We start from the raw sequence: 7,813 nt of genomic DNA on the forward strand, positions 1-7,813 counted from the left end.
TTGCCTAAAATAGAGTTGGAGATGTTAATAGATTAAAATATATGCTGCTGGTTTAAGCATTTTATGGTATTTTAGGCCATGAAATATAAATAAGAATAGTACAGATTTCAAGGCTGGGCGCAGTGGCTCACGCCTGTAATCTCAACACTTTGGGAGGCTGAGGCGGGCAGAGCACCTGAGGTCGGGAGTTCAAGACCAGCCTGACCAACATGGAGACACCCTGTCCCTACTAAAAATACAAAATTAGCTGGGTGTGGTGGCACATACCTATAATCCCAGCTACTTGGGAAGCTGAGGCAGGAGAATCGCTTGAACCTGGGAGGCGAAGGTTGTGGTGAGCTGAGATTGCGCCATTGCGCTCTTCTAGCCTGAGCAATAAGAGTGAAACTCCATCTCAAAAAAAAAAAAAAAAAAAAAAAGAATAATACAGATTTCAGGAAATTTAGAATTTAGCATGGTACCTCAAATGTAAAAAGGAAATCTATAAAGCTGTGTTATATGAATAAATTAAATGAATTAATCATTTATAGGCCAGTGGGCCATAGAAGAGCCAAAAGTCATGGCATACACTTCTCAAATAATGGCCCTTCACCATTTTTCAAAACCTTTACTTGGATAAACCTATACTTGCTGTGGTAGTTTTTCTTGGTATGTCTTTAAAATGCTCACATGGCATCATTTAATAATTTATTTGTAACAAACAGAACCAGTTTTTATTTTCATGTGTTGTCAACAATTAAGCTTAGAAAAACAACTGTGAAAATATAGGTAGTTATTTAAGTTCATGAAAATGTACATAGTTATTTTTTAAGGGAGGTGAGGAGTGGCATCTAGGGAGAATACCAGAAGACAAACTGATATTTTATTCTTATTTTGTGTATATGTATCTTTAGGTAAACTCGGAGGTAAGATTGCCATTTTTAAGTTAAGTAGTTACCATCCAAATTTAATTTAATTAATTTATTTAAGACAGGGTCTCACTCTGTCACCCAGGTTGGAGTGCAGTTGCACAATCATGACTCCCTGAAATCTCAACCTCCCAGGTTCAAGTGAGCCTCCTGCCTCAGTCTACTGAGTAGCTGGGACTACAGGTGTATACCACCATGCCCTGCTAGTTTTTAAAATTTTTGTAGAATATGTTGCCCAGGCTGGTCTTGAACTCCTGAGTTCAAGCAATCTTCCCACCTCAGTCTCCCAGAATGCTGTAATTATAGGCGTAAGCTAGTGCGCCTGGCCACTATCCAAATTTTAAAAATTATTTTTCAAAGTATCAGATGTAATAGTCTTAAAAGTTAAATAATTTTTATAAAAACAAAGCAGTTCCCTGTTCTGTCCTTCCAGGCCCTTGAGTCCTGTTCTTTATAAACAGCCTCACAGTCTCTTTCAACTGATAGCTGTTCCTTTTTTTTTTGAAACAGGGTCTGAGCAATAAGAGTGAACAACAACAGGGTCTGTTGCCCAGACTGGAGTGCTGTGGCTATTCACAGTGGCTCTTGTGGCACAGTACAGCCTGTAACTTGGCTCAAGCAATCCTCCTGACTTAGCCTCCAGAGTAGCAGAAACTACAGGTGCTCACCACCACACCCAGCCTCATAGCTGTTCTTTAGCTCTTCGTACCCTTGTTTCTGAGAAACATGTTTAAACTCTGATTTCTTCAGTTAACAATTGTGGGCTGGGTGCTGTGACTCACTCCTCTAATCCCAAAACTTTGGGTGGCCAAGGTTAGAGGATTGCTTGAGCCCAGGAGTTCGAGGCTGCAGTGAGCTACGATGGCCTGGATAACAGAATAAGACCATCTAAAAAATAAAACCCAAAACACTGTATTCCATTCACTGGACAGAAAAAAATAATTGTACATATTGTTTATTGATTTATTCCCATGGAAGATGAGGATTTAGTTCTTTCCTTTTATATCATTCTTCCTCCTATTGCTCCAATCTTCCAGTTATTAAACAATTTTTGATTACATACTCAAAGATTAAAGCATTAGAGCTACGTAAGTATTCACCACTAAGTCAGGTATTTTACTGTGATTTATTTTTGTGTTAAGCTTTTTGTCTGTCTTAGAATTAACAGTTGTCTCAAAGGATAAAAAAGAACAAACAACAAAAATTACTCAATTGCCTCATTATTTTATTTGCTTAATTCTTCACTTCCCACTAACTTAGCCACAGAGTTAGCAGTATGATCAGTCATACCAACTTATTCCTCAGGTCCATGTTAATACTGTATACTTTCTTCCTGGAACAGTCACTTCTTTTCCTCTGCTCTGGACTTTTCTTTTATAAGCCTGCTACACAGGTGTCATCCTGGGATTTCTCTTGATCACTTTTTGAGGAATTCCTTCTTCTGTGTTGATTCCTTTGTTTCTTGGATCTCCTTTTTCTTTAATGATGCATATTTTTGCTTTTTTTTTTTTAATAATAGAGATAGGGTCTCCCTCTGTTGCCCAGCCTGGAATGCAGTGACACAATCATGGCTCATAGCACCCCCAAACTCCTGAGCTCCTGTGGTCCTCCTGCCTCAGCCTTCCAAGTAGCTAGGATTACAAGCACATGCCACCATACCTGGCTCCTTAAAAAAAAACATATTTGTAAACATAGGTTCTCACTATGTTGCCCAGCCTTATCTCAAACTCCTGGCCTCAAATGATCCTCTGCCTTGGCCTCCCAAAGTGCGGGGAATATAGGTGTGAGCTATGACACCCAGCCAACAGCCAACTGTATTCTTTTATTTTTTATTTTTTTGTGGGTCGGAGTCTCACTCTGTCACCAGGCTGCAGTGCAGTGGCGTGATCTCAGCTAATTTCAATCTCCACCTCCTGGGTTCAAGCGATTCTCCTACCTCAGCCTCCCTAGTAGCTGGGACTACAGGCACGTGTCACCATACCCAGCTAATTTTTATACTTTTAGTAGAGACAGGGTTTCACCATGTTGGCTGGGATGCTTTTGATCTCTTGACCTTGTGATCTGTTCGCCTCCCAAAGTGCTGGGATTACAGGTGTGAGCCACCACACCCAGGCTGCAGTGGCATGATCTTGGCTCACTGTAACCTCTGCCTCCTGGGTTCAAGCAATTTTCTGCCTCAGTCTGCCAAGTAGCTGGGATTATAAGCGCCTGCCACCACACCCAGCAAATTTTTGTATTTTTAGTAAAGATGGGGTTTCAACATCTTGGCCAGGCTGGTCTTGGACTCCTGACCTTGTGATCCACCCGCCTTGGCCTCCCAAAGTGCTGGGATTACAGGAATTAGCCACCACGCCCAGCCCAAATGTATTTTTTTTTTTTTTTAATTAGCTTCCTGAGGAAGAGTGCAAGGGAAGTAAATTTTTGTAGACCTTGTAGGTTTTTACATTTTATAGTTTGGCTGGGTATAAAATTGAAGGTTGGAAATACTTTTTCTTCATTTTAAAGTAATTCTTCAATTGTATTCTAGCTTCCAGGTAATTATAGAGAAGTCTGATATTATTGTGACTCCACAACCTTTGTCTATAACCTCTTACTTCTCTCTGAAGTTTATTGATCTTCTCTTATTCTTGATGTTCTGACATTTCAGTATTTGATATATCTTTGTGTGGGTCTTGCTCTGTTTATTGGGCTGGCTACTTGTGTGATCACATTCAGTGTAGAAACTTATGTCCTTCAGTTCTGTGATTATCTGGTTTTATTTTATAATTCTTATCTTTTCTCTGATTTTACTCTCTTCATCTTTTTACTCTACTTTGCATATTTAATTTCCAATAAATCATTCTAGTTTTTGTTTAATGGCATCCTGACCTTTTATCATCTTTTAGAATATTGATTATAATTTTTAATATATCCTTTATATTTTTCAAAAGATATCTGAACCATACAGTTCAGAAAAGTATACTTAGTGAATATATAGTTAGTGATTGTGCTAGAGAGTGAGATACGGGGGATAGAAGTATAAAACATTGGACTTATTTTTTGGGAGTACAAAGTTGTTGGGGAATTAAGAAGTGTGTTCACATGAAATGATCATTGAGAATAAAACTCACTTTATAATTAACCCTAAATGACTAGGCAAACAGTAAATGTTATAAAAGTTCAGATGAAGAAAAATGTTTTAGTGTGAAATAAGGAAGATTTAAGCTATACAGTGCTTCTCTAATTAAAATAACAGGCTGATTACTACCTCAGGCTTAAGAAATCCAAAAAATACATCAAAATGATTCTTTTAAAGTTCAGTTTTTCTTCTTTTTTTTTCTTTTTTTTTTTGAGACAGAGCTTCGTTCTTATTACCCAGGCTGGAGTGCAATGGCATGATCTCGGCTCACTGCAACCTTGGCCTCCCAGGTTCAAGCAATTCTCCTGCCTCAGCCTCCCGAGTAGCTGGGATTACAGGCGTGGGCCATTTATATTTTTAGTAGAGATGGGGTTTCTCCATGTTGGTCAGGCTGGTCTCCAACTCCCGACTTCAGGTGATCTGCCCACCTTGGCCTCCCAAAGTGCTGGGATTACAGCCGTGAGCCACCACGTGTGACCTAAAATTCAGTCTTTCTTAGTTGAATTCTATTATTTTTGGCTATCATGACAGAAAATGTGGTGCCATCTTTGATTTTTATGCTAGTTTACTGATTATTATCTCATCGATAAGTCTTGCTGATCTTATATACCCCTTTCCTTCATTCCCTTTGGGGCCACTCCTGAGTCCTTATCTCCTTACCACTAGAGTGTAGCAGCATTCTAATTATTCCCCAGCCTATGATCTCTTCCTTAACTTATTCTGCATAAACCTACAAGAGCTATAGTTCAAACATCTTGGCTTTGTTATGTTGATGATGCTATGGAAAATAAACTGATTGTTCTTCATTGTTAGCTGCATCAAAATTAGCTCAGACGAGAAGATTGCACAAGTACAGGGCATATATACATTTACTCCTCCTCTTTTAGCCTTCTATTCAAGATATGTGAGAAAATTCTGAGTTAAAAATCAAAGATTTCCATGTAACTCAAATTGCCCTGGCTCTGGCCTTCAACTGCTTGCAGAAACTCCAGCCTCCTGCAAAGAACATCCCCAACTCAATTATTTCTGAGAGCCCCCATGGGGAGTCCCACACCTGTTTAGAAATAAGTCCAATCCTATGATATTCCACCAGGTGCTGCTTCTACTCCATGCTGCTTTACCAGATGCCCATCTGTCCTGGTAATGTTAAAAATACTTGATGGTGAATGGAGGGAAATAATTTTCTCTTCCCTCTTATTATAGCCCTAATGTGCCACAGTATTAATGAAACAGTTCTCTCAGTTTTACTTATGTAGTCCTTTTTAAAAGTGAGGGCGAAATGTGATTCCAGGTAGGTTGCACCAGAAATGAACGTAAGAAATATATAACATCTTCAACTTAGAATCCCTGTTTCCCTAGTCTTATGGCCAATGGTTAAAATTTTGTCATTGGATCACGTGTATTATGCCTGCCTCATTCTTTCCTTAGAACTTTTCTCAGAAATACTTCTGCCCTGCCAGCCCACCAGTTTGTCAGACATCTGTCAACTCTAGTTCTCAAAGTGTGGTTTTTGGGTTGGTAGTATCCGTATCACCTGGGAACTGGTTAAAAATGAAAATTCTTGAGCCCTACTCCAGATCTACAGAATCAGGAGCTGTGTGTTTTAACAAGACCTCTGGGTGATTCTGATCATTGATAAAGTTTGAGAATTACTACTCTAGCATTGGGGAAAGCAACCCCTTCTGACTTACGTGACGAATAAATAAACCTTAGCAAAGACAGCGAGAGGCTTCTAAATTCACCCTCCATATTCCCTGTTATTTTTCATTACTCTTCTGGAACTATGCAGTCCTCCAGAACTATGCAATGCTCTTTTGGCCGTGTTTTTCTATACACTTTTCCTTGAGGTGTGTGTGTGTGTGTGTGTGTGTGTGTGTGTGTGTGTGTGTGTGTAGATAGACAGATATACTTTCAAAGTGATGTCTAAGACTACATTTATCATCCTGATGTCAAATTGTTTTTGGTTCTTGTCTGTCTCATGTTTTTTTTTCATGTTAGTATCACTCTCTCAGTCAAGTGGTTCTGTTTTATTTTTCTCACAGTCAAGAAGTCCTATTTTGAATTTGAAAGGTTTCATTCTTTCGCCCAGACTGGAATGCAGTGGCACAATCAGAGATCACTACAGCCTTGAACTCCTGGGTTCAAGCAATCCTCTCACCACAGTCTCCTGAGTAACTAGGACTATATGCATGTACTACCTCACTTGGCTAAAGAGAATGGGGTCTTGCTATGTTTCCCAGGCTGGTCTCAAACTCCTGACCTCAAACAATCCTCCCCACTCAGCCTCCTAAAGTTTTGGGATTACACCATGCCTAATTTTACTTTCTTAAGACAAAACCTAAACATGCCCATTTTATAAAAACTAGTAAACCACTGTTTTCTTCAAAGGCTACTATTAAATCAATGGTGTATCTTACAAGTGAGGGTATCTTAGAATTGGGGAAATATGTCCACTTTTCTGCTATTTTTATACGTTGACACTGACTTTCCAGCAGTACTTGGTCTTTTATTTTCACTGTATCCCTTACTATGTTTGTTTAAAATGGTGGTTGCCAAACTTTAGTGTAATTAACTCCCATGTGGGAAGTCTATTAAAATGGGTTTCTAGGCTCTATCCCCAGGAACTGTATTCAATGGAACTGGAGAAAAGCTCTGTAATCTGCAGGGGTGTTTGTTTGTTTATTTGTTTTTTGAGATGGGATCTCACTGTGTTGCCCAGGCTGGAGTGCAGTGGAGGTATCAGGGCTCACTGCAGTCTTGACCTCCTGGATTTAAGTGATTCTCCCTCCTCAACCTCCAGAGGAGCTGAGACCACAAGGGTGTGTTACCATACCTGTCTAATTTTTAAATTATTTGTGGAGATGAGTTCTCTCTATGTTGCCCAGGCTGGGGACTCTGCAGTTTTGATAAGTATCCTAAGTAACTCTAATGCAGTTATTTCATGAGCTATACTTTGAGGAACACTGACCTAGAATGACACCAGGCAAAAACTACTTGCATTGTTGAGAAGTATAGTTTTGTTAATATGCACACAGTAAGAATTCTGACCCATTTGGTTTGTAATCACAATAATGAACCTGATAATTTTCACTGACTGTCTACAATGTGGTGCTTTGGGGCACAAAAGAGAATATGAAGCATGGTCACATGGAGGCAACTCAATGTAGCCGAAAGTGTGATGAATGGAGACTACAAGAACCTGGTCCTGCCACTGACTCATTTTACAAGCTTGGGTAAAAGTAAATTCATAAGTTTACTTCAGTTTTCACATTTTGTAAAAGCAACAAAAAAAGGAAGACTATACTTTCAGGGATCATTTCTACAGTTCGTTACTAGAGAAGCTTCTCTGAATGTGTAGAACATCAGAAATCACGAGGAGGAGGCATAGTGTTGTCTCCCGAGCATGAAGCCGGGTCCTGGTGTTGCTTCGCTGCAACTGCCATTTGCCATTGATTATAGTTTTTCTCTTCCTTTGGGAAAGTAAGAGGGAAAGGATGCAGTCTGAGTGGTTCCTATTAAAAAAAACAAAGAGGCCGGGCGCGGTAGCTCAAGCCTGTTATCCCAGCACTTTGGGAGGCCCAGACGGGCGGATCACGAGGTCAGGAGATCGAGACCATCCTGGCTAACACGGTGAAACCCCGTCTCTACTAAAAAATACAAAAAACTAGCTGGGCGAGGTGGCGGGCGCCTGTAATCGCAGCTACACGGGAGGCTGAGGCAGGAGAATGGCGTAAACTCGGGAGGCGGAGCTTGCAGTGAGCTGAGATCTGGCCACTGCACTCCAGCC

The 7,813-nt window shown here is 40.1% G+C and overlaps 1 non-coding gene across 1 annotated transcript; it reads left to right on the forward strand.

The window, feature by feature from the left end:
• The first annotated feature begins 7,320 nt into the window (after positions 1-7,320).
• Positions 7,321-7,536, forward strand: LOC111553722. The gene has a single exon (XR_002735043.1). It is a non-coding gene; the product is annotated as a small nucleolar RNA U3 (small nucleolar RNA).
• The last annotated feature ends 277 nt before the right edge of the window (positions 7,537-7,813 follow it).

Source organism: Piliocolobus tephrosceles, chromosome 6 (assembly GCF_002776525.5).
Source record: "Piliocolobus tephrosceles isolate RC106 chromosome 6, ASM277652v3, whole genome shotgun sequence".
NCBI lineage: Eukaryota > Metazoa > Chordata > Mammalia > Primates > Cercopithecidae > Piliocolobus > Piliocolobus tephrosceles.